Raw genomic sequence first — 25,551 nt, forward strand, 5'->3', positions numbered from 1 at the left:
CTGTAGCTAGAGAGGGGAGTTACCTCTGCAGAGGCTTACAGTTCTCTGTCCTGATAACTCCGTCTATTGCTCAGGTGGGCTAAACTTAGGAGTTCAAATAACCCTTCAATACACCAAGTAGCTGCCATTGTAAGTGCATAGGATTCTGCCCAACTTAATTCCAGGTTTTAGCTGAAGGTTTTATACTCTAATAATTGTTTCTTATTACAGTTTTAGCAAATAGCACAGAGAAATCCTTTGTGTGCCCTGCTGGGTTTCTCTCAATGGTAACATTTTTAAAAAAATTACAGTATCACAAACAGATTAGTGATGGTGGCATAATTCATTCATCTCAGACGGTAGCAGTGCTGGTGGCTGCTGTTCCCGTGTGTGTGTGTTTGTGTGTGTGTGTGTGTGTGTGTGTGTGTGGTCTATAAACATTTTATCACTTGCACAAGTTGGTGTATTCACTGCCATTCAGGAGAAGTCTTTTTTTATAATTGATTTTATTTTTTTAAAAAAGAAAACAAACTATCTTTTTTCATTTTATGTACCAATCCTAGTTCCCACTCCCTCCCATCCTCCCCTTCTCCTATCCCCTCCATTTACCTCCACCCCACCCCATCCAGTCCTCAGAGAGGGTAAAGCACATTGCTTTGGGGAAGGTCCAAGGCCCTCCTTACTATATCTAGGCTGAGCAAGGTATCCATCCAAAGAGAATATGTTCCCAAAAAGCCAGTACAAGCAGTAGGGATAAATCCTGGTGCCACTGCCAGTGTCCCCACAGTCTGCCTCAGCCATGCAACTGTCAACTGTCCACATTTAGAGGATCCAGTTTGGTCCTATGCTGTTTCCTTCCATGTCCGGCTGGAGGTGGTGAGCTCCCATTAGCTCAGGTAAACTGTTTCAGTGGGTGTTCCCATCATGGTCTTGACCTCTTTGCTCATATTCTCACTCCTCCCACTCTTCAACTGGACTCTGGGAGCTCAGCCCACTGCTCTGTTGTGGGTATCTGCCTCTGTTCCAAAGCTTTCAGCCACCATCGATGGAGAAAAGAAGGTATTCCATGACAAAACCAGATTTAAACAATACCTATCCACAAACCCAGCCCTGCAGAAAGTACTAGAAAAAAACCCTCCAACCCAAGGAAGTTAACTGAACCCACAAAAACACAGGCAACAGATAACCTCGCACCAGAATTCTACACAAAGGAGCACTATGCTGTCCTTTATAGCGGTGCCCACCTTCCTCCTGGGTGTCTCCTCAGGTCTATCTTTAGCCATACCCACCTTCCTCCTGGGTATCTTCCCAGACCTACCCTTAACCTCCAACAACTGCTATTCTCTCCTCTGCATCTAAACTTTTGTTATTAAAAAAAGTTATGTAAAATTATATCAACGATATTATACAACATGTAATCTTTTGGGGACCAGCTTATTCATTCCCTTGGAATTTGAAATTCCCCTGGCCATCATCCCAGTTGTTTCATGTATTCACAATTTAATTCTTCTGCACAGCTGTGCATTTATTCCTTAGACTTGGTGCACCATTCTTTGTTTCAAGCTAATTTTGGCCTGGGATGTGAGGGAGGAGTCAAGGCTCACCTTCCCACATGTATTTCTGGCTGTGTGAGCAGGGGATGGTTACTTTTACTTCACTGAATTGCTTTCTCTTTTATAAAAATTCAGTTGGCGAGGCCAGGCATGGTGGTACCCACCTTTAATCCCTAACACTCAGGAGGCAGAGGCAGGGGACTCTCTGTCAGATCCAGGTCAGTCTGGGCTACATAGCAAGATTCAGGTCAGCCAGGGATATAGAGTGAAATGCTGTCTTAAAACAAATAATGAACTGGTTATACTAGTGTGAGATTTTTTTTAGGACTCTTTTTTTTTGCTATTAATAGACATTAGATGACAATTAAGATTATCTTAAAACCACATAATCAAAATCATTCAATTTTATTTTATCTTTAACTTAGTATACAAAGTAGTATGTTTAATTACAGCATTTTCATACATGTTGTTTTCCTTCTCAACATTCCTTGGCTTATTTTTAATTACTTTGATTTTAATGCAGACTTCAGAGTTAGCCTGTTAATGTCTTTGGAAAAATTCTGTTAAATTTGAGCAGGATTGTGCTGACTCTAAAGATTAGCTCGGGCAGAACTGACACTTGATTGCTGTTGCGTCACCCAGTCTGTAAACAGGGTGATCTCATTGTTTCTTCTCCCAGATCTAGGGACAGAACCCAGGGCCTTAGGCGTCTAGATCAAGTTAAATCGTCAGACTTTTGCTTTTGTTTTATCTCAACAATATTTTCATGTTATTGAAAAAGCACAAGTCATTTGCATTTTGTTTTCTTTCCCATTATTATTGAAAGTTGCTATTCCTTTTTTTTTAAAGATTTTTTTATTTATTATGTATACAACATTCTGCCTCGATGTATGCCCACACGGCCAGAGGAGGGCGCCAGATCTCAGTACAGATGGTTGTGAGCCACCATGTGGTTGCTGGGAATTGAACTCAGGACCTCTGGGAGAGCAGCCAGTGCTCTTAACCTCTGAGCCATCTCTCCAGCCCCCGTGCTATTCCTTTTTAAAAAAGATTTATTTAATTATGCATATTTGGGGGTTTTGCAAGAGTGTCTGTGGAGGCCAGAGAAGTCAGACTATCACTGGAACTGGAGCTGGGAGCTGAACTCAAGTCCTCTGGAAGAATAACAAGTACTCTCAACCCTCCAGTGTTGAAACATTTTATTTCTTAACTTCATTTTCAGTTACCTGCTCTCAGAACCTGGAATATGTCTGCTTGTTTCCCATACTGACTACTGTTCTGAGATCTTGCTGAACTCGCTATTGATTGCTAGTGGTTTTAAGTAAGACTTTTGTTTTTATTTATTCTTTGACAATTTCATATATTTATACAATGTATTTTGAGCATATCCTTGCACCTCCCTCCAGATCTCCCCAATGTTCCTATTTCATGTCTTCTTATTGTTATTAATAAGCTCCTTATTCTAATTAGTGCTCTCCATATACAGTATTTTGTTGTTGATTGTGGGGATGATTTTTGTCCTCATTGCTGTTGTTTTTGTTGTTGTTTGGGACAAGGTGTTTTAATTAGGATTTCAATTGCTGTGAAGAGACCCCACGACCATGGCAAATTTATTAAGGAAAACATTTAATTTGGGTGGCTTATAGTTTCGGAGGTTTAGTCCATTATCATCATGGCAGGGAAATACAGGGCATACAGGCAGACATGGTGCTGGAGAAGGAACTAAGAGTCCTACATCTTGATCCACAGGCAACAGAAAGTGAACTGTGTCTGTACTGAGTGTGGCTTGAGCCCAGGAGACCTCAAAGCCCACCCCCATAGTGACACACTTCTTTCAACAAGGCCACACCTACTCCTACAAAACCACACTTCCTAATAGTGCCACTCCCTACGAGCTTATTGGGAGTGCAATTACATTCAAACTACTACACAGGGTTTCACACTGTAGACCAGACTGACCATGAACTCAAAGAGATCTGCCTGCCTCTGCTTCTCCCATGCTGTGATACCTGGGCGGTGATGACTTTGCCAATAAGACAAGCGAGTTATGAAATGCCTCTCTGAGCCTGGCCACCTATATCCGTTGTGCTGTATTTTCTTCACGCTAAGAAGTCAGTTAGCATTCCCACCAAACTGCTGAGTCCTGCTGGAACTTCTTGGTGTGTGTTTTATCACAGAGCCTTGGGCTGCCATCAAGACCAGAACTAATGAGCCCTGGGCTGCCCTGCCCACTGTCCTAGCTTCTTGAGAAGTTCGAGCGGCAAAGAGCTGTTTCATATGATGTATACCTTACAACCCACAAGCAGATGTTTTCCCAACAACCTTTCATGTCTGACGTGTTGTGCAAAGAGGAGTGATGGACGCCTGTATTCCCGAGAGAAGCGATGACTGCCTGTATTCCCGACTATCTTTTCAGAACTGTGTCAGAGCCTTGAAAGATACAGTGTTCTTCCAGAGCAAAGCAAAGGTTTGCTCATAGCCTTGGAGAGATGCTCTTTTCTCAGAGGCGCATCTACTTCCATGGAGGAGCCTCGGTTTATTGGAACTAGAGTTCCAAGCCTGTGACACACCCCAGCCCTTTTACGTGGTCCTGTGGGGAACCGAGATTCGGTAACCTTGGTACTGTTTTTGTTTTGACTAATAAATTCTCCTTTGTCTCTGATTTAGAAACTTCATATCTTCTGCCAGCACCTATAAAACTACGTGGCGGGGGGGGGGGGTGGAGTGGGGGGGGGGCTAATTGTTAGCTTGCAAAGAGAGTAAAAAAATCACAGACCACAATGTTTTGTTTGGGATGAGATCAAACTATTTGCCCAGGCCGACTTTAAACTCCTGAACTCAAATGAGTCTCCCCAAGTATCTGTGGCTACGGGCAGGAGCTACCATGTTTGGCACCCACTCCATAATTCTTGACCACTCCAGAGAGGTAATGAACTTTGTCTGTTGATGGGGTGAGGAGAGCGCTGTCTTCTAGGCTCTTCTTAGAGCTCTCTTCCCAGCTAGCTGGCCTGACAGGTTTCTGAGGCAGAGCTGTCAGTCCACAGCCCCCATTATAAAGACTTCCTCCCCCAACAATCCTGCACACTTCCCTCAAGTGGAATGCATTATGCTAAATGGCCCTCTGGGGTCTCCAGACCTCATTAACATCTAGCTCAAAGATTTGAGTGCATCGTTGAATATTACGGGCCGTGTTTAGGGTATCATTTAGACTGACTTGTGTCTGGAGGCCCTGACATTGCTCGATGACAACAGCAGTCCACTCTCCTACAGCCTGTTCTTCAGATCACTCCCACAGTCTATCCCAGCAAATTCCCAGGGACCCAAAGCTCCAGGCGTTCACTGCACTCGCCGTGTGCTGCCTTCTGAGAAACTCCCGAGACATGCAAGTCACAGAAGGAACACAAGGCATTCGGGATCCAGTTTGCATCGGCCTGAAGCCCAGCTATCGACAAGAAAGGAGTGGAAAGCAGTGCCGGAATCCTCCCATCATCCAGGAGGTGAGGCAGGAGGATCAAAAATTCTAGGTGATTCTTGGCAACATAGCGAGTTCAAGACCAGCCTGGGATACATAAGATGCTGCCATAAACAAACAAAAACAAACAAATAACTATCAGGGGTTGGAGAGATGGCTCAGGGGTTAAGAGCACTTGTTGCTCTCGAAGAGGACTGGGTTCAGTTCCCAGCACCCACATGGTGGCTCGCAACCACCTGTATTCCCCGTCCCAGATGGAATTCTGTTCTCTGAGAGCACAAGGCACTAACATGGTGCGCATACATACACAGAGGCAAACACTCATATACATAAAATAAAAATGAATAAATTTTAAAAATGTCAAGCAAACCAAAAAAACAATGAAATTTCAAAACTTTGTTCTTTCAGCTCAGGCAGTGAAACCAGCATTCCGGGACAGCTAGCCCATTACCAGTCTGTGACTGAACGGCAAAGGCTTATCACACCCCATACCTGGCGCGGGGAAGCACATATAAGGGTTAGGTCCCCAACTCATGTGTACGCTCGGGCTGTGGCTTCAAGGGAATGAACAGACAAGCTTGCAAATCTGCACTGAGTAGTTAGGGATGTTGGGCAAAATTATGTAGGAAATCTGTGCAAAGGCATTTACTGAGCCCAGTGCTGTTATCCCATTACCTAGTCAGCTGCCCAGCTGTTGCCACACCGGCTGCTGCCACACCAGCTTATATCCCATGCCACCATCTGTCCCAGCATTCAGCTTGGAGAAAAAGCCGTGCCAGGGCCTCCATTGCATTTGATATAGCAGGGGTTTTGGTAACCCTGGAAACAAGCCTCGGCTCCCAGATTCCTATTCTGGTCTCCCCCTCCCCCCCCCCCCCCCGCCCCATCTCAGAAGCCTCCTGCATTGAGTGACTGCCCAGAAAAGCCCGAATGATCTAAGCTAGAACTATGGTTGACTCCATCCTGAGGATGACTTTGAACCTGAGAGGCAGAAGTAGCTCTCTCTTTCCCTTCCCCTACTGCGGTGGTTCCCAGCCTTCCTAATGCTGTGACCCTTTAACACAGTTCCCCTTGTGGTAACCCCAACCATAAAATTATTTTCGTTTCTACTTCATAAGTGTAATTTTGCTACTGTTGTGAGTCATAATGTGGATATCTGTGTTTCCCGATGGTCTTAGGTGACCCCTGTGAAAGGGCTGTTCAACCCCCCAGAGGGGTCAAGGCCCACAGGTTGAGAACTGCAGCCCTAATGGCATTTCCAAGGCTTAGGGGCTCCAGTTGTCATACACTACAGATGAAAACCACTCAGTTTCTTAGGAACCTGCGTATTTGAAAACACTTTCAGAAATACAGCCACATAGGTGTTTTCTGACAATGTCAGAATTTATTGACACTGGCTACTGTCGTGTAAGTTTCCTTGGAGACTGAAACATTCCATCGAAGCTCTGGAAACAGGAAAGTAAGCTGGATAAAACTCATTGGCCCACCGAGTTGGTCTTTGGTGGGACCCATTCTTTGGCCTGTCAGGGTCCCCCGTCTGGGGTAGTAGACATGCATGCTTAGTCTCTCCCGAGAAAGTTGTTACACAGCAGATACATTTAGTTTTGCTAGCTGCAATTTACCATGTAATCCAGATTTCCTTTGATAATATTGAAGGGGCTATAGCAGGCCTGAGCCTGGCAAACATGGCTCTGGCAGGCCTTGCCCTTCACCCATTCCCTCTGCCTTGCTAAGAGATTGCATTCTTAATGCTAGCCACCAAGGTCTATTTGGCCACTTTCTCCTCCTGAGGTTGACTACTAAGGTCCAACTATCAAAGTAACTAAGTCCAACAATCAAAAGCCTCCCTTTGGTTACTATACTTAGTCTGTCCAAGCAAAATTAAAACCTCATCCCAACACAGGGTTTCCCCATTTATCTTTATGTTTTTATTTTTTTAAATATTTATTTATTTATTGAACATACAATGTACTGCTGGCAAGGAAGGCACCAGGTCTCATTATAGATGGTTGTGAGCCACTATGTGGTTGCTGGGAATTGAACTCAGGACCTCTGGAAGAGCAGCCAGTGCTCTTACCCTCTGAGCCATCTCTCCAGCCTCCACCCCCATTTATCTTTATAAACTGGCATTTACCTATAGGCCACATCTGTCTCCTCTCCATCCAGAGGCAGTCCTTTGTCCCTCCCGGGGAAATATCCCCCCTCCCTATCCTTTTTCCCCTTCCCCCTCTCCCTAGTCCTCTATCTCCTGTCTTTGTCTCTTATTCTCTGTCCTTTTGTCCCTTTGAGGCAAATAAATCTCTTCTAAGAATTTGGTCTTAGGGTATCTTGTGCTAATGCCAGTCCTTTCAAACATGATCATTGGCTATTATGGAGTCTTATTTTTATTCTATGTGCTTGAATATTTTTGCTTGCATGTATTTCTGTGCACTGTGTGTACGCCTGGTGCCCAAAAGAAGTCAGAAGAAGGTGTAAGACCCTCTGGCACTGGTACTGCAGACATTTTTGAGCCACAGTGTGTGAGTGCTGGGAATCGAACACAGGTCTTCTGGAAGAGCAGTCAGTGCTTTTCACCATTGGCTCCTAGCTCCTTGTGAACTCTTCATTCCAATTTTAGTTACTAATATTAACTCAGACCTCACATTACCCTTTAAACAAAACACACACACACACACACACACACACACACACACACACACACGCTACGCCGTAGCTCTGGGGGGGCAGTTGGGAGGTGTCTGCTTGTTGGGCCCTTGGCATGGGTATCCAATGGTCAGAAAACAAGTCAGCATAGTAGAGCATCACCGCCGCTCTGTTAAATGTCCTTTCTTAAAGGGATCCCAGGTGAGGATAGTGCACCCTTTATTGATCTGGTGTGTTTGGCAAGCTCACAGGTCTGACTTTTTTGAAATGCTTTTAATATGATAGTTTATAGGTGGGACCTTGTACTGACAAGAATACGTCGTGTGCCTCATGGATGGTGTCAGTCACGGGGTGGCGTCTACATCCATTCCACCTCTGCATTTGTACTCAAAATGGACCCCAATACTGCTGTGTGAAGTGGGATCCCCAGGGCAGGGCACAGGTTTAAAGTCATTTCTCACACACCAGTGAGTGTGCACACTATTACATGCTCCCCAGTTTCCCAACCTCACCTTCTTTTGCCTTGCATGTGTGCAACTCTGAGATGAGATCTTCCTTCCATGGACTGTTGTTAGCACATAGAGTTTGGGTGGGCCCCATCATCTAGGTAATAGCTCTCTCCTCCCCCAACTGCCCTGTAGAACACATCTGGCATATCTCCTTTGTGTGTGTGTGTGTGTGTGTGTGTGTGTGTGTACATATATGTACATAGACATATATATTTACAAAAATCCATTTCTTGAGTGAGTATATACTTCAAACTATATCAGGATTATATATTTCATTTCACATTCATTTCTAACTTTCTTCAGCTATGTTTTTAAGGTCTTTATATGCTGGTATGTGACCATCTCTTTGAGGAACTTCCTGGCCCTCCATGGCAAGCACTTACTTTTCCTCCCTTCCCTACACTCCACAGTAATGAGCACCAAAATCCCCCCAAAAATGCCATACAGCTGACTTTCATTCAAAATAGTCATTCCATCTGGTGTCAGAATTAAGCTTTGGCCAGATGCGTTTCTTACCAGTAAACCCAGGTTGTTCTCAGTTGCTGTTCTGGGCTTCCTCTTGACATGGACCCCATTTTTGGAGTTACCGTGAAGTTACATTGACCTTCCCGAATGCCAATGCAGGGTGGAGAGGCATTTGGTACTTCTGGTACTTACCACATCTCTATGCTGGCTTCTGAGGCTGTGTCAGGTTGTCAGTCCACTCACATTGCTGCTAAGTCCCTTGTGCCAGCCACAGGTTTTGTAGGGGCCTTTGGCCTGTCTTCTCCTTCCTTGCTTGTCCACACATATGCATGGCTGCCCCATTATCAGCATCTTCCCCCAGTGTCTTATTGATGGAGGAGGGTCATCTTTCTATCTGTTGTTTCATTGGTTAAGTAATAAAGAAACTGCTTGGCCTCAGATAGGGCAGAATTTAGATAGGCGGAGTAAACAGAACAGAATGCTGGGAGAAAGAAGCTGAGTCAGGGAGTCGCCATGATTCTCCTACTGGACACAGACACAGGTTAAGATCTTTCCTGGTAAGCCAGCTCGTGTAGCGACACAGATTATTAGAAATGGGTTAGATCGATATGTAAGAGCTAGCCAATAAGAGGCTAGAACTAATGGGCCAGGCAGTGTTTAAAAGAATACAGTTTCCATGTAATTATTTCGGGTAAAGCTAGCCGTGCGGGCGGCCGGGTGGCAGGACGCAGCCCCACCGCTCCTACTACAACATCTTATATTTGTTACAGTTGAAAACCTATATGGCTGTCATAATGACCTATCAGGTGTGCATAAATGTTTGCCATTGTGACATGACATTATCTGCAAAGCTCACACATAAGCACCGTGCAATGGAGTTCACCAAAATATGTCTCGTAGCGCTTTAACTAAGTTCATGATTCTGAATTGGGCTGCATTCCAAAGCTCTCATTGGCCACACGTGGCCTGCAGACCACAGATTGGACATGTCTGCAGCATAGTTCATTCTTGGTGTGGAAAACTCCCTGCGTCTTGGCAAATGTGTAATGACTTATATCAATCAGCCTTGCATCACACAGAATACTTTCCCTACCCTAGAAATCTCTTCTGTATTCCTCTTACCACCCCCCCAGCCAGCCCCTGACAATTGTTGATCCCTTCATTGGCTTTGTGGATTTACCTTACAAGATGCCACAGAAATGAATTCAGCCAGGATGCATCCTTTAAAAACTTATTATTTGTTTTTACCTTATGTGTCTGTGTTTTGCCAGCATGTATGTATGTGCGCCACATGCACGTCTGGTGCCCATGAGGGCCAGAAGAGGGCGTCAGATCTCTAGGAGTGGGAACTACAGGCAGGAGCTGCCCCGTAGGTGCTGTCAACAGAACCAGTGTCCTGGAAGAGCAGCTAGTGCTCTTGACGGCTGAGCCACTCTCTGCCCCCACAGTTGGCGTCCTTTAAAGTCTGGCTTCCTTCACTCAGGAACATACATCCAAAGCTATATGGTTTGAATGGCTCACTGATCTCTCTGTTAGCACTGCTTACCAGACCAGCGTCTGAATGTAGCAAAGTATTTATTCACTCACCTAGGGACGGCTATCAAGTTTTGGAAGTTAGAAATAAAGGTGCCTCAAACACCAAAGTGTAAAGTTTTATGTAGACATAACTTTCAACTCTTCCAAGCAAATATCTAGAACTCAAATGCTGGTAAGAATATTTTCAGCTTTATAAGTAATTAGAAAATGTTATACAATTATAAATTGTCTTCCAAAGCAGATGTTCCATTTTATATCCTGTCCTGAAAGAAACAAAAGCTCCTATTGTCCACACCCTCGCTGGCACGTGGCTGTGCCAGTGTAGTGGGTTTGGGTTGTGCTGATGGGTGCACGTGGTCAATTTTTTTAGAAGGTTCCATGAAGTGCTGAGAAGAAGGTGTATTCTTTTATGTTTGGATAAAATATTCTATAAATGTCTGTTAAGTCCATTTGAGTCATAACATCTGTTAGTTCCCTTATTTCTGACTGACCTGTCCAGTGGTGATAGTGGAGTATTGAAGTCTCCCACTATTAGTGTGTGGGGTTTAATGTATGATTTAAGCTTTAGAAGTGTTTCTTTTACATATGAGGGTGCCCTTGTATTTGGGGCATAAATGGTCAGTATTGAGATTTCCTCTTGATGGATTTTTCCTGTGACTAATATGAAATACCCTTCTGTCTCTTTTGATTGATTTTAGTTTGAAGTCTATTTTGTTAGATATTAGGATGCTACACCAGTTTGTTTCTTAGGTCCATTTGATTGGAATTTTTCCCCCCAACCCTTTACTCTAAGGCGATGTCTGTCTTTGAGCTTGAGGTGTGTTTCCTGTATGCAGCAGAAGGATGGATTCTGTTTTCATATCCAATCTGTTAGCCTGTGTCTTTTTATAGGTGAGTTAAGTTCATTTATACTAAGGGATATTAGTGACCAGTGATTGCTATCTCCTGTTAATTTAGTTTTTGTTGGTGGTGATGTTAATTTGTGTGTTTTTCCATTCTTTGGGATTTACTGCTGTGAGATCATCAACTGTCTATGTTTTGTTGTTGTTCCTTGTGTTGGAGTTTTCCTCCTAGTATTTTGTGTAGGGATGGGTTTGTGGCTAGGTCTTGGTTAAATCTGGTTTTGTCATGGAACATTTTGTTTCATCTTTTTTAGTGATTGAAAGTTTTGCTGGCTATAGTAGTCTGGGCTGACATCCGTGGTCTCTTAATGTCTGCATAACACTTGACCACAACCTTTTGACTTTCATTGCCTCCAATGAGAAGTCAGGTGTAATTCTGATAGGTCTTATATGTTACTTGGCCTTTTTTCTTTGCAGCTCTTAATATTCTTTCTTTATTCTGTATGTTTAGTGTTTTGATTATTATGTGGCGAGGGGACTTTTTTTGATCTATTTCGTGTTCTGTATGCTTCTTGTATCTTCATAGGCCTATCTTTCTTTAGGTTGGGAAAGTTTTCTTCTATGATTTTGTCAAATATATTTTCTGTGCTTTTGAGTTGAACTTCTTCTCCTTCTTCTATACCTATTATTCTTAGGTTTGGTCTTTTCATGGTGTCCCGTATTTCCTGAATAGTTTGTGTTAAGCCTTTGTTAGAGTTAATGTTTTCTTTGACTGATGAGTCTATTTCCTCTATTGTATCTTCAGCACTTGAGATTCTCTCTTCTATCTCTTGTATTCTGCTATTTATGTTTGCATTTGTGGTTCCGGATCATTTTCTCATGATTTCTGTTTCTATATTTCCCTCGGCTTGTGTTTTCTTAATTGTCTCTATTTCAGTTTTCAAGTCTTGAATAGTTTCTTTCATATGTTTGATTATTTTTTCTTGGTTTTCTTTAAGGGATTTTGCTGATGTCTTCCAATTTTTGTTTGTCTTTTCCTCCATTTCTTTGAGGAAATTTCTCATTTTCTCTTTAAGAGACTCAAACATTCTCCTGAAGTTATTTTTTAGGTCATTTTATTCTGCTTCATCTATATTTGGTTCAAGTCTTATTGTAGGGTCTCTAGATTTTACTGGTATTGTGCTGTTGCATATGTTCTAACCTTGTCTACTCATCTTTTCCTCTAATTGGTGTGGGTGGGGCTGTCTGTGACTCTGATGATTAATCTAGGTGCCAGTGAGTCCAAGGCTCAAATGGTTGTTCCTCATTGTGCCCTCAGTGCCACGGTTCTAGTTACCCCATTGGTCATTCTGTGTTTCTGGAGGTTGCTCAGTGCTCCTGGGGTTTGCTCCACTCCCATGGGGATGGCTGTCTCAGGCCTGCTCTGGTCTAGGTTGCCAGCTCAGACCTGTTTCTGTAAATGTCCCTGGTCTGGATTGCTCCTACAGAAGTCCCTGGCTTCGGGTTGGTCCTGCAAAGGTCTCTGGCTCTGATCTTTTCTCTCGGAGATCCCAAACTCTGGTGTCCCCAGACCTGCAGAGGACCTGGCTCAGGCCTACTCCCTCAGAGGTACCAGACTCATGCCCAGACCGGCAGAGGTCCTTGCTCAGGCCTAGTTCCTAGGAGGTCCCAGACTCACACCCAGACCTGTGGGGTCCTGGCTCAGGTCTATTCCCTCAAAGGTCCCAGATTCATGTCCAGACCTGCAGCAGTCTCTGGCTCTGGCCTACTTGCTCAGCAGTTGCTCCCCTGTACTTGCTCCTGTGGAGTTTGCTGTCTCAAGTCTGCTCCGGCCCAAGTCGCTGGTTTAGTCCTGTCTCCGCAAATGTCCCTGGTCTGGATCTGTTCCCATGGAGCTCACCATCTCAGGCTCACTCTGGCCTAGGTCGCTGGCTCAATCCTGATTCCATGGAGCTCACTGCCTCAGGCCTGTTCCAGCCTAGGTCACTGGCTCAGTCCTGCTTCTACAAATGTCCCTGGTCTGGATCCACTCCTGCTCCAGTGGTGTTCACCGTCCCAGGCCCTCTCTGGCCTAGGTCTTTAGCTCAATCCTATTCTTGTGGAGTTTGCTGCCTCAGGCCTGATCTGGCCCAGGTTGCTTGTTCAGTCCTACTCCTGTGGAATTTGTTCCCTCAGGCCGGCTCCAGCCCAGGTCACTGATTCAGTCCTGCTCCTGTAGAGTTTGCTGCCTCAGGCCTCGCAAATTTCAGTTTTCTTAACAGATGAGTATAATTCCACTGTGCATATATGCCAGTTTTTTAGTATCCATTCTTCTGTGGATAGGCGTCTAGGCTGGGTTCATTTCCTTGCAAGCATCATAATACACATTGGTGTGCAAGAATCTCTGAGGTGGTGCAGAGTCCTTTGGAAATATGTCCACAAGTGGTATATGGAATATGGTGCCATATGGTAGTTCTATTTTTGATGTTTGGAGGCGCCCCCACACTGATTCCCCTAGTGGTTGCGTTAGTTGACACTCCCGACAGCAGCAGCTGCAGGCACCGCTTTCCCCCAAGTTTTCGCCAGTATTTTGTCTTCGGTGCTCGTGATGATAGCCATTCTGACTAGGGTGAGATGTGGTCTCAAGAGTTTGGGGTTATGTTTATGATTTTCCTTGCACTGATTGTTCAGGGATGCTAAGCTCCTCGAATCTGAGGATTGATTCTTTCATAAAGTTGGGAACATCCTCTCCCTGTATCTCTCCCTATACCAACAGACACTTCCTGCCATTCCTCCCTTGTGATATGATTGTTAGGTATTTTAGTATGTCCTGTGTAACTTCAGTGCTATGATCGCTTGCACTAGTTTTCCTCTGGGTTTTAGTCCCAATGTCACCCTCTGATCTGGCATCCGGATCATGAAGTCTTCTCACAACTGCATTCAATCTGCCATTACACGGACCTAATGCAATCTTGATTTTAGTTATAATTTAAAATTTTATACCCTTTAATTCTTTTGCATATTTTAATTTCTCCCCTTAAGCAGTCCCATACACAGTTTCCTCCATGTATTAATCATTAATGGGAATGATTAAAGTTTCAAAAGCATAGCACACATTGATGTGTGTCAAGTACACTAATCACTAATGCACAGCACCGTGTGCTTCCAGGTTTACTTGCGCAGGTGTGATGACCGTGACACAGGTTCCCACTTGGCTCTCTATCTCTCTGCTGTCCAAACCAGACCACTGCCTTGACTGTTAGCACTATCAGCTGGCTTGTTGTTTTTTAAAGATTTTATTTTATTTCCTGTGTCTGGGTAGGGGATGTATATATGTGTGTGTGTGTGTGTGTGTGTGTGTGTGTGTGTATATATATATATATATATATATATATATATATGGATGCAAGTACCTACGGAGGCCCAAAGAAGGCATCAGGTCCTCTGCAGCTCGAGTTACAGGTGGTTGTGAGGCAGATGGAAGTGCTGGGAATTGAACTTGTATCCTCGCTGCTGACTGCCAAGTCATCCCTCTAGCTCCCTAGTTTTAATTTTCATTGGGCCTCAGGGCTGTCTCTGCAAGTTTCATTATTTGTGTTTCACTGCTTTGTTCTTTATCGTGGGGTAGTATCCCACTGTTTGAATTAACCACATTTTTACAGAATTTGTTATTGTGTTAAGAAACTTATGGCTTATCTCTAGTTTGGGGCAGCCGTGTGTAAAGCAGATCCAGCACCATGTATCTCCCAGTAAACATGCTCATATGCTTCATCAGATGGAGACCTGGGAGTAGAAGCACTGAGTCAGGAGGCATTTGTATTTATTAGCTATAGTAGATCCTAGTAAATGTTTCTAAAGTCGGTTGTGCCTTTTATCAATTTCCTGCCTGTCCCTCTCAACCCACCTTATTGTCTGCCCAGCTGTACTAATGTTTCCTTGTCAGCTAGTGCAACGTTAAACTTTGACATAAGGACCAGCAGCCTTCCTTGGACAAGGCATTCTTCTTGATTCTGATGTGCCCAGGGGGCATGTTCCTCTACGTGTGACAATCAGAAGCACACAGTCCATCTCCGTGGGCAACTTCTTCCAGTGTCAACCCAACACAGAGCATCATTCCTGTGGAAAGTTCTGGAGAAACTTCTACAGTGTTACACCTTCCTGTGAGGTTTCCCTATGCAGCCTCAGGTGAACACTTTCCACTCAATTTTACCTTCATGGAAATTCAACAGACTTCATCATCTAGTGGGGATGACTGTATCGTTTCCAACCAGGCATAGAGCCCAGCCTAGGGCTTAGAAGCAGAAGGCCAACATCTCTCCATCTGTGCTCTGTCTTGACTGATACTACTTCAGAATTAAAGGGTGTTCCCTCTGTGTCTAAGTCATGGTGTGGTTTCTGTGTCTTGAGTAAACCCAGACTCATCATGAATAAACCAGTTTTCACTTTCACCAGTTATGTAAGAGAGCCTGTTCCAGGGCCGGAGTAGCTCAGTGCTTAGGAGCACTGGCTGCTCCTGCAGAAGCCCCAGATTCAGTTCCTAGCACTCACATGGAAGAACACAATTCTTTTGTAACTCTGGTCTTAGGAGATCTGATACCCTCTTCTGACTTCATTGGGCCAGGCACACACATACATGTAGACAAACACTCATACACATAAAAAATAAATCTAAAAAATTAAATAAGGTACTAATTTATAATAAAAAATGAGCCTCAGTTCCTCTACACCCAGTTATTTTAAAGTCCTTGTCCAGCAATGCAGCATCTGACGAACCTTTCTGTCTGCTGATACTGTATTCTCCTCCTGACCAACTATGTCTTCATGCCTCTTTATACTTTTAATTATTATTGCTGTTACTTGTTTACTTTTTGTCAGTAAGAATTGAACCCTGGTTTTGTGTGACAAAACTTTCCTGGGGAGATGAAAACACACTAGTCTACTTACCCCAGATAGGGAACCCACAACAGAGCAAAATATGGACACCACCAAAGTCCAAATTGAACCAATGAGATCTACTGGAGTGACCTACAGGAATACGGGTGAGAGGTTACTTACAGGAGCAGAAATGACTCAAGACAAGTGCATCACCAAGGCCCAGCCCAGCTTGGGTGACAGCCTGCACAGTTGGAAAACCTGAGGCACGCTACACAGCCTGCGGACCGCTCAGTAGGTTGAAGAATGCCCTTCCCAGGAGCCTCAGTTGGTCTAAAGCTCTTCCAGGCCATTCAGCGTGTTTCTACTTCACCTGGGCAGCTCATCTGTTCTCAGAGTCTTCATTTGTATCTCACTTTGTCTGGGAGTCATCTTTGCAGCTGGCTCTGCCCTGTCTGGTAGGGAGGGGCCTAGTGAATCTGGCCAGATTGAGGGAGAGCTTGAAGGTGTTTTTTAGTGACTTGATTGCTTAAGGAGCTCCCCTGCAGGACGGAATGCTTTAATCTCAGAGGAGACTGGTACGCAGCACCTGTGCGGCATGCCTGCAAGGACCATGCTTTGGCACTGGCCCACATATGAGCCTGCACTTTAGAATTAACCTTATTGTTCTTGAGTTCTCAGTAGTCCTCATTGTCCGCTATGTTCAGAGAGTCCGGTTTTATCCCAGGCTTTTCCAGACCCAGGCCAGCTGGTCTTGGTGAGTTCCCAGTAGAACATCCCCATTGTCTAAGTGTGTGGGTGCACCCCTCACGGTCCTGAGTTCCTTGCTCGTGCTCTCTCTCCTTCTGCTCCTGATTTGGACCTTGAGATTTCAGTCCTGTGCTCCAATGTGGGTCTCTGTCTCTGTTTCCTTTCATCGCTTGCTGAAGGTTAATATTCAGGAGGAACAATGGCAATGGGTTTCTGATCCTACTGCACACACTGACTTTGTGGCATTCCCCAGGGCGGTGAGTGTAGCTCGCTTGCTTTCTCACCAACTAGGGAGGACTCTGTGTGTCAAGCCAGCAACTCTGACCTTTATTCTAGTCCAGGAATTGGCTCCTGGCCCACTGGCTGGCCTTGGACCTAAAGGCATGAAATCTGGTCTGTGCTCTCTCTGAGTCCTTGGCCAGAAGTCTGGTGTACCACGTTCAGGCACACCTGATCAGCCATGCGTATCTGCTGGAATCTTTGGAAAGGCTTCAGCTCAATGGGGCCTAAGTATACAAGTTATTGTCTCTTAGCTCTTAGCCCAGCTGCTGGATTAGTTCCTACCCCCACCCCCATCCCTGTCCTCTGACCTGGCTACTTGGCTCTCACTTGCTTCTTCTGGACCTTTACCTAGGTGCTCTCTTCTCTAGGCTCCCACGTAGTTCTGTAAATCTCTCTCCAACACTGCTTAGTCCTGAACTGCGGGGGGGGGGGGGCGGGGGGGGGGGCGGGGGGGGTCCCTGTTCCAAGGCCGGCACTCAGTGGGTGCTCCATCGACTTCCTCTCAGAAATTGTCCTGTTTTAAAAAGACTGCTCACCAGCAACTAAGCCACAGCCTTATTTCGGGGTTCAAAGAACAGGGGAGGCAGCCTAAATGGGATAATCCGTCCTGAGTCACTACCTGAGCGCTCCAAGTGACTGTTGAAGGCCCTCAGGAATGTGACAATTAAGCTATTTAAGGTCTCATTTCTGGGGAGACATGAGAAGGATTTCTGTATGGAAATAGAATAGATATAAACTCCACTCATATGGAACACCCTCTGTGCATCTTCCCTGAGGCCGTGGTAAATAAAAATGGGAGGAAAGGGCAGTGGCAGGGCAAGGTGAAGTCAAGGTGGGCTTCCGGTCTTCAAGGCTCCTCCTCAGCCACATCATTTACTCCCTTACTGCCAGTGACAGGCACTTTCTGCCATCTAGTGTTTTCTCTATGTCCTGGGTCTCTCGACGGCCACCTGGGCTTTGAGAGCAGCATATGGGGGTTTGAGTGTAAGGAGTAGCTCTCACCAAGTGGTTGGTGGCTGGGAGGCCAACAGAAACCTGCCCTAGGCAGAATCTCAGCCTGGCCTGCGGGATGCCGTGCAAAATGGTGAGACAGGCCTGGGTGTGTAAAGTCATAAAGGCCATTTACAAAAAAAAAAAAAAAAAAAAAAGAAAGAAAAGAAAAGAAAAGAAAAAAAAAAAGAAAGGAAATGACCCTGAAGTGGATGTGGAGGTAGGGAGACCCTGTCTCAGGGGGGGGAGAGAGAGAGAGAGAGAGAGACAGAGAGAGAGAGACAGAGAGAGACAGAGACAGAGACAGAAGAATGAAATAGCATTGAGCCTTAGAACAAGAGGTCACTTCACCCCCACTAGTGTGGCCATATTTAAAGGACACAGAATTACAAGTGTCGACAAAAACAAAAAAGGAACAAAAGCTGTGTCTAAAGTCAGGCCTTCCCTACCTGGGGAGGGAGGCAGAGATAGCCAGGTCCCCTAGACTTGCATCCTAGCCTGCCTACTCAGCAGGCTCTGGGTCAAGGAGACACCATCTCAAAATAAACAACAATAAAACCAAAACAACAACCATGATTCCCCAGACCAAACATCAAAACAAAGCAAAATGGTGAATAACACCCAAGAACGACACCTAATGTTGTCCTCTGTCATCTACAGGCATGTGCATCACACACACACACACACACACACACACACACACACACACACACACACACACACACATGTGGAGACAGTTGTTGGAAAGTAAAATGCTGCTTTGGAAATGGATCCATCCCCGAAAAGAGTTACCTGAGTGACCTGGTGATTCCACTGGAGGTATATCCAAGCTACACAGACTTGTATAGTAATATTCTAGCCACTTCATCCATAACAGCCCAAAATAAAAACGTAGATAACCATCGGTTGACAAGCAGCCAAACAAAATGGTTCTTGTGCATACGGTGGGAGATGCGTCTGTTTGAGGCGCTGCTACACTCCCTGCTACACTGGCCCACATACATTCAGCCTGAAGACACCGTGGAAGAAGTCAGTCACAGAGACCACATGCTGTATGACTCCATTTATAGAAAATGTTCTGAATAGGCAAATCCACCGTGGCTGGAAAGCAGATTAGAGGTTTCCAGAGGCTGGGAGAAGGGAAGAATGAGGAAAGGCTACCCACAGAGGTTTTTATTTATTGGGGAAAGGGGGTAGTGACCAAAATGTTCTGGAATTAGATAATAACTATGGTTGCACAACTTTGTGAATATACCAAAACCCCACCAAAACGCACATTTTAAAAGCGTACATTCAGCGTTATGTGATCCTATCTAAAGTCTTGTGAAAGGGGGTGGCCTGGGGCGGGGGATGACTGCTACGGAGAGGAACAGCGAAATGCTGCACGACTGTCGCCTCCTGTCCCACTAGCAAATTCGCATGGACTTTGAGGCCTGAAACTTCGCACCTAGCAGGCCCTCGAGCCCTGGGGTTCTGGGGACTCTGTTGACAGGAGTCATCTAGGACTGGGGAGGCGTCTGCAGGTCTCGAAGTTGGCGGCCGCTGAAGAGAGTTAAAGATTGGAGCGCCGACTCTTTTAAAGCCGCCCGGAGAGAATTCTCATTTGTGTCCCAGGCTCGGCGGTGGCTGCCGGGGCTGCGGGTCGGTGCGGTGAGTACGTGGGGCCGAGGGACCCTGCCTGATGCCAGCTGTCCCAGCGCCCGCAGTGGCGCCGTTTTGGGGTCGCCGCGGCCAATTGGAAAGCGCTCGAGGCGCAGGGGACGCGGTCGCTTTAAGGCGGCGGCGGGGCGGGGACGGCGGCGGCGGCCGGGCTGGCTGGCGGGGAGCCGTCAGTCGGCGGCGCGGGGCCCGGCGGGCGCGGGCGCGGCGCTCCCTCCTCCCGCGGGGGACGAGCGAGGAGGTGGCGGCCGAGGGTCGGAGCCCAGCCCGGGCCGGAGCGCGCGGTGAGCGGCCGTGCAGCCCCGCGGGGAGGAGGCCGGCGGGCGCTTTGTTCCGGGGCTGGAGGTGTGGCCGGCGGTGTGGCCCGCTCGGCGCTCGCTCGCCCTGCTGCGCTGCACCCAGGCGCCTGGCTCTGGCTGTGCGTGGCCTCTGCCCCCGCCACCCGCCCCAGCACAACGGTGTGCGGTGAAGTCGCTCGCCACCCGGACCCCAGTGGGGGAGGGCCTGGCCACCGCTCAGACAGACTCCTTTGACTGTAGTCACCCCGGGATTCCTCGGTTGCCCGGGTAAGGACTTGGCGGGGAGGTGGGCAACGGGGTGGTGGGGCTCTTCTGGCTTAAAATGGCGTTAACCAGGGTAGGGATCTGCGGAGGGGTGGCACATTCGTGAGAATAATGAAAGACAGCTTGCTTCATAAACAACTCTTTACTGCGCCCTGGGTTCGGGTTGCTGGGGCTCTGGTCACAACTGGGGCCTGCGCTCACACACTAAAGTGACGCGGCCCGGTGCCCCACCATGTGTCAGGCTCAATGCCAACTCCTGTCCCACCCGGAAGGTAGGGGCACAAACTGAGTGACAGCCCAGTGTGGTCAGTCGAAGAACTCAAAAGACCCTCCTTAGGGGCAGGAGGTCCAGGAAGACTGTCTAGAAAAGCAGATGTGAGCATCTGCGGGGGCTCTTGACATCCAGCTGGAAACCTCTGCAGAGCTGAGGTGGCCTGGGGCTTGGGACAACGTGTAGTCTGGAGAGGGGACAAAGACAGTTTCACCTGAGCTTTGACCCAAGCACTAGTGGCGGGGAACCTCTTTGGACTACCATGGTTTTTGCTCCTCTGGACCAAATTAGAGAGAGTAGACCGATGGGGCTCAGAACTGTGGCCTCTAGAGGTCTGCCTGGACACGGGCATAAGAGAAAAACACTTAAAAGCAAAGCATACAGAGACCGGGCGCTTGAGGGGGGATTTGCCCATCTTCAGACAGGGACCCACCAGAAAGATGTTAATGATGGTGGTACCCAGAAAGGGGGCCGTGGACAAACAACCTACCCAGGATTGTGTCAAAGAAGTCTGTGCTTTTGACCCTGTGTCTGGCCTGCCCTGTTTTGAGTGTGTGTGTGTGTGTGTGTGTGTGTGTGTGTGTGTGAGAGAGAGAGAGAGAGAGAGAGAGAGAGAGAGAGAGAGAGGTGTCCAGGGCGGGTGGTTTTAAGGCTAGTGCAGCAGTCTCTTCACCCTGCATCCTGCATCCTGCATCCTGCAGCGGTGGGTTGAAGTGTGAGGTGGTGGCTATGTCTGTTAACCGGCACACGTCCCACGTCAGGGCTTAGCTCTGAACAAAGTGCTTTCACCGAGGCAGTTTGTAGAGTTTCTCCTGCCCCCTTTCCCAGAGAAGAAATCTGAGCCGCTAACATTCCGTAAATCTTCGAATTTCCTGTAAATTGCAGGTCCCTGCTGGCTGGGGCTGAAAGTGTTTCAGGCCGTGGTGTTTCCTCACGGGTCTGCTCACACTACCCAGCAGGCAGTTAGCATCTCTGTCTGTGGGTTTACTGTACGATTGGGCCTTTCTCCACCAGGGTGGGAGGTGTGGGGAGCTGTTGCTGTGGGGTTTCAAGGTCAGTCTCTTTGTAGCAGGAGGTTAAGCAAGTCCCCAGGCCCCCCAGATGTGACCTTGACATTTCCTTCTGGAGAGGAGAGCCCCCCTGGGGAGGCAGGTGACTACCTTCTAGAGCTGTCTGCCTTGCTCCTGCATAAAGCAGTTTCCATAGCTCTGGCTGACCTGAAACCCACTGTGTAGATCAGGCTGGCTGGAACTGATATCTACCGCCTCTGCCTCCTGTGTGCTGGGATTAAAGGCACACACCACTACGCTTGGCTGCATTTATGATTTCTCTGTGTGTGACAAATATAAGGAGTTTTAGGCACAGATATTTCACCCTGATCTCCAGTGATCATCTGGAACTAGGGAGGACTCTAATGAATTGAGCCCTTAGAGTGACTGGTCCTAACATTACCTGTTTCCTCACCTCCTGCATCTCCTGAGTTCTCAGGAAACTGTGATCTCTATGCTATATTTGACTCCTGTTGTTGTCATTGTAACCTTGTCTGCTGATGCGATACCCCCCAAACAGTGTGCCACCCTGGAAGTACCTGAAAACATACCGCTCCTGGGTACTGCATGTTTTGCACAAACAGTACTAAGTGTGAACTAGGTCCTTGTGCAAAGCTGGAATGCGCTCTAGTGTCTAGAGGGTGTGAGTGTAGGCACGAGCCGGCTGCGAGGGACATAGAGAAGGGAAAAACGAAGGAGCTGGATGTGAGTGCCTTGTAGTTTGGAGCACCTGGCCGGTGCCCATTCTACAGGTGCTGAGCAGAGCCCTTTGCAGCCTTACCTCATAGTATATGATACCTCTGGGCCCTATGGTCCAAGTCTGCAGGGGTGCATTGGGCTGCAATAACAACACACAAATAACACAGGCTAGATGAGGCTCAGATAAGGCTCCCAAAGACACCCTAGGCTCTTGTAAGATCTTGTACACTTCTGGCAGTTACTGTGTGGGACAGGTAGCCATGGAAGCTGAGACTCTGGAGTTTAGTAAAGTCTTGGTTTTCATGATCTTGAAACGCCGCTTTTTAAAAAGTGTGTATGAGAAGCCAGAGAACATTGGCGTGCAGAGTTGAACCTGTGCGCTGGTTACTTCTCTTGCCGCCGTGACAAAAGGCCTGAGAAAAGCAATTTACGGAAGGGTTCATTTTGATTCACAGTGTGAGAATACAGCCCCTCCTGGCAGGGAAAGCGTTCCGGTGAGACGGCTTCTGGTTGGGGTGGCAAGCATATAAGATGACTTGATCACACTGCATCCACAGTTCGAGAGCAGGAGAGACGAGTACTGGCTTTCTTCTCGCTTCCTCCTTTTTGATTTAGTTCAGGGCACCTGCCCGTTGGAAGGTGTTGCCTACATCCAGGGCAGGTATTCCCTCCTGCATGAAACATGTCCCAAACACCCTCACAGACATGGCCAGAGGTTAGCTTCTTAGATTCTAAATCTCATCATGCTAGCAAAGCTACGAAGCCTATGACTCGGGGCCGTTAGGAATCTCTGAAAATGAGTCATGGGATTGATCCTCCTGGTCTAATGCCCATTGCTTCAGCGACGGTTTTTGGAGAGTGTCGTATGTCTCAGCCGGGTACTGTTTTTCTGTAGAGCATCTTAAAGGACAGAGATGGTGTCCAACGTCGACAGAGACAGGTGCTGTGTGTCCTCAGCCGGTAGCCGACCCTGGGAGACTCTGAGGAAGGGAGTTGCGCTGTCACTGCAAAGCCACAGGTCAGGCCCACGCCATCACGACCTGCTGTGCAACCCATAGTGGTGTCTCTTGTCCTCTGGGTAGCATTCTTATTCCTTGAGAGTGTCACCTCACCAGCCCTCCTTGGCTTGCCTTCCACACCCCCACCTTTTCATCTGGCTTATGTGCTTCAAGATAGTTTTCTTCGGGCCTTACCTCTCATGGGAGGCATGGAGCAACCATGTGAATTTAGCCTGTTAATTAATTTAGTCCTTTTATGTGTCTGCCAGCTCTACTGGATGGGCTTGAGGGTAGCCAGATGGCCAAATGAAAATATGGGTCATCCCCAGCTGTTAAGGTGACAGACACATTGGGTCTCAGAAGGGCTTATTCTCTGTTTGGAGAGCCGGGTATGAGGCTATCTCTCAATGGATGAAAGTCACCATTCACATTTGCTTGTTCCACTAGTGAGATTTTGGAGACTGCCAAGAATTGAACTGATTCTGCAGCAAGGAGTGAGGGGCTAAACTGGGCAGGGTAGGGAGCTCCAAGGTCAGGCCTGGCCCTTGGAGACTGTCTAGAGGGCTTAGGTGGGTCCTGTGCTGTGCTGGCCCAGTCTCTGCCTGTGGCTTCTCTGCCCGGGGTTGTCATGGGAATTAGATGAAATACACAGATGAAATATGCTGGGAGACTAGAGAGGGCCACAAAAATAAGAGCCCAACCAGGGTTGCAGCCATCTCAACTGATAGAACCCTGACCCAGTAGGCCCCCTCCAGAATATTTAGTGTAGAATCACACCCAGCAGAACCACTTCTCATCATGATGGAGAGAATTTAAGATGTGGTACAGAAAGATTCTCATTTGAATAGTTACATAGCTGTTACTATACTTTATTTATATAAAAAAAATACAAGCAGGCATCATATCAGACCTGTTTTTTTAAATGAATATTTTTCTCAGATTAATGCTACAGAAAAATTTTAGAGCCAGGTGTTATACTCTAAGCCTGATATACTCCAGTACCTGAGGCAGAAACAGGAAGATCAGCTTAGAGTCATTGTAAGATACATAGCAAGTTTGAGGCCATCTTTGGGCTACAAGAGACTGTCTGAAAAACAGTCTAAAATGAGGATCAATGAGATGGCTCAGTAGGTAGAGACTCTTGTTGTTGAGCCTGCCGACCTGAGCTCAACCCTGGGACTTACACGGGGAGAGGATAGGACTCACTCTGCAGACTGTCCCCTGGCTCCTGTGTGCCAGGACTGCCCTTCCGTCTTTGACAGCTTTGGCTTAAGCTGGACCCTTGTAGACGTGGCACTCACTGCCCTTCAGGTTACTCTGTCTGCTCATCGTCTTAAAGTTCCTGCCTTTCACCCCTTACCCTGTTCCACACAAACCACTCAGTCATGTGTCTTATAAGATGGGCAGTTTTGCTTTCTTCAACTTCTTCTCAGTGGCATGGTTTAAAGCTAGCCTATCTGCATCACCATCTATACATTCACCCACCTATCCGTCTGTCTGTCCATCGATCCACCTGCCCACCCATCTACCTGCCCATCTTCCCTTCAGCAAGGACCTATGCTTTGGCCCTGTCTTGTACAGTTTGTATTTGCCATCCGTGAACCTCGGCACCGTCACCGGGTGATGTTAGCCTTCTGCGCTTGTGGAATCCAGGTTTCAGGAAGGCTAAGCAGCTCTCTGTCATCATGAGCTTGGAGATGCTGCACCGGAGAGGAGTCTGAGCACATTCTATTTCAAGCATACGTGTTACTTCTGCTGCATCTGCTGCTCACAGAACCAGAGGACCACACAACCCAGTCTCCTCTCTGCTGGTGCTGTGAGGTCTGATTCTATGTAATCAATACCTTGGGGCGGGGGCCTTTTAAGGAGAGTGGGTGGAAGACCTTTTGCATGAGAACCCTGTACGCAGCGAAAACCTCAGAGGCAAACCTGTGGCTGATCCACGAAGGGTAGAGAGGACTGACTGGCAGTAACCCTGACTCCATTGATCCGATAGCAGCCACCTGTGAACCCCTAAATCACTTCCTCACTATATTGTTTTAATTTTGAAAAAGAAAAATGCGAAGGATAATGTAATGAACACCATGACTCAGAATGAACAGGTTTGACCATTTTCTCTGCACTTGATCCTTCCTGTGGCAGCGCAGGACTTAAAACCAGAGGTTGGTCCTTTGGCCTGGTGAATTTGGGCACAGCATGAGCCTGCTGAGGGCTGTGCCTGGTTTCCAGTTATTAGACCTCTCTTTGCCCTCATACTTAGATAACCCACTGAAAATGCTACTAAGGCGTCATAGCCAGGTAACCCCTGAATTTGCTAGTGAGGCCTGCCTGAAAGCCAGGTAACCCACCGAAGTTGCTAGTGAGGCCTCATAGCCAGGTAACCCACTGAAGTTGCTAGTGAGGTCTTATAGTCAGGTAACCCACTGAATTTGCTAGTGAG

At 46.9% G+C, this 25,551-nt stretch overlaps 1 protein-coding gene across 2 annotated transcripts in view; it reads left to right on the forward strand.

Moving 5' to 3' along the window:
• Positions 1–19,673: 19,673 nt before the first annotated feature.
• Positions 19,674–25,551, forward strand: part of Mras (muscle RAS oncogene homolog) — a 52,449-nt gene continuing 46,571 nt past the window's right edge. For both annotated transcript variants that reach the window (XM_041677138.1, XM_041677137.1), the window contains exon 1: positions 19,674–20,097. The gene's annotated coding sequence lies outside the window, so the exon portion shown is untranslated. The remainder of the gene's footprint in view (positions 20,098–25,551) is intronic.

This window comes from Microtus oregoni, unplaced genomic scaffold, assembly GCF_018167655.1.
Source record: "Microtus oregoni isolate MIOR12 unplaced genomic scaffold, Mior012 000028F_ref0000031, whole genome shotgun sequence".
Lineage (NCBI taxonomy): Eukaryota > Metazoa > Chordata > Mammalia > Rodentia > Cricetidae > Microtus > Microtus oregoni.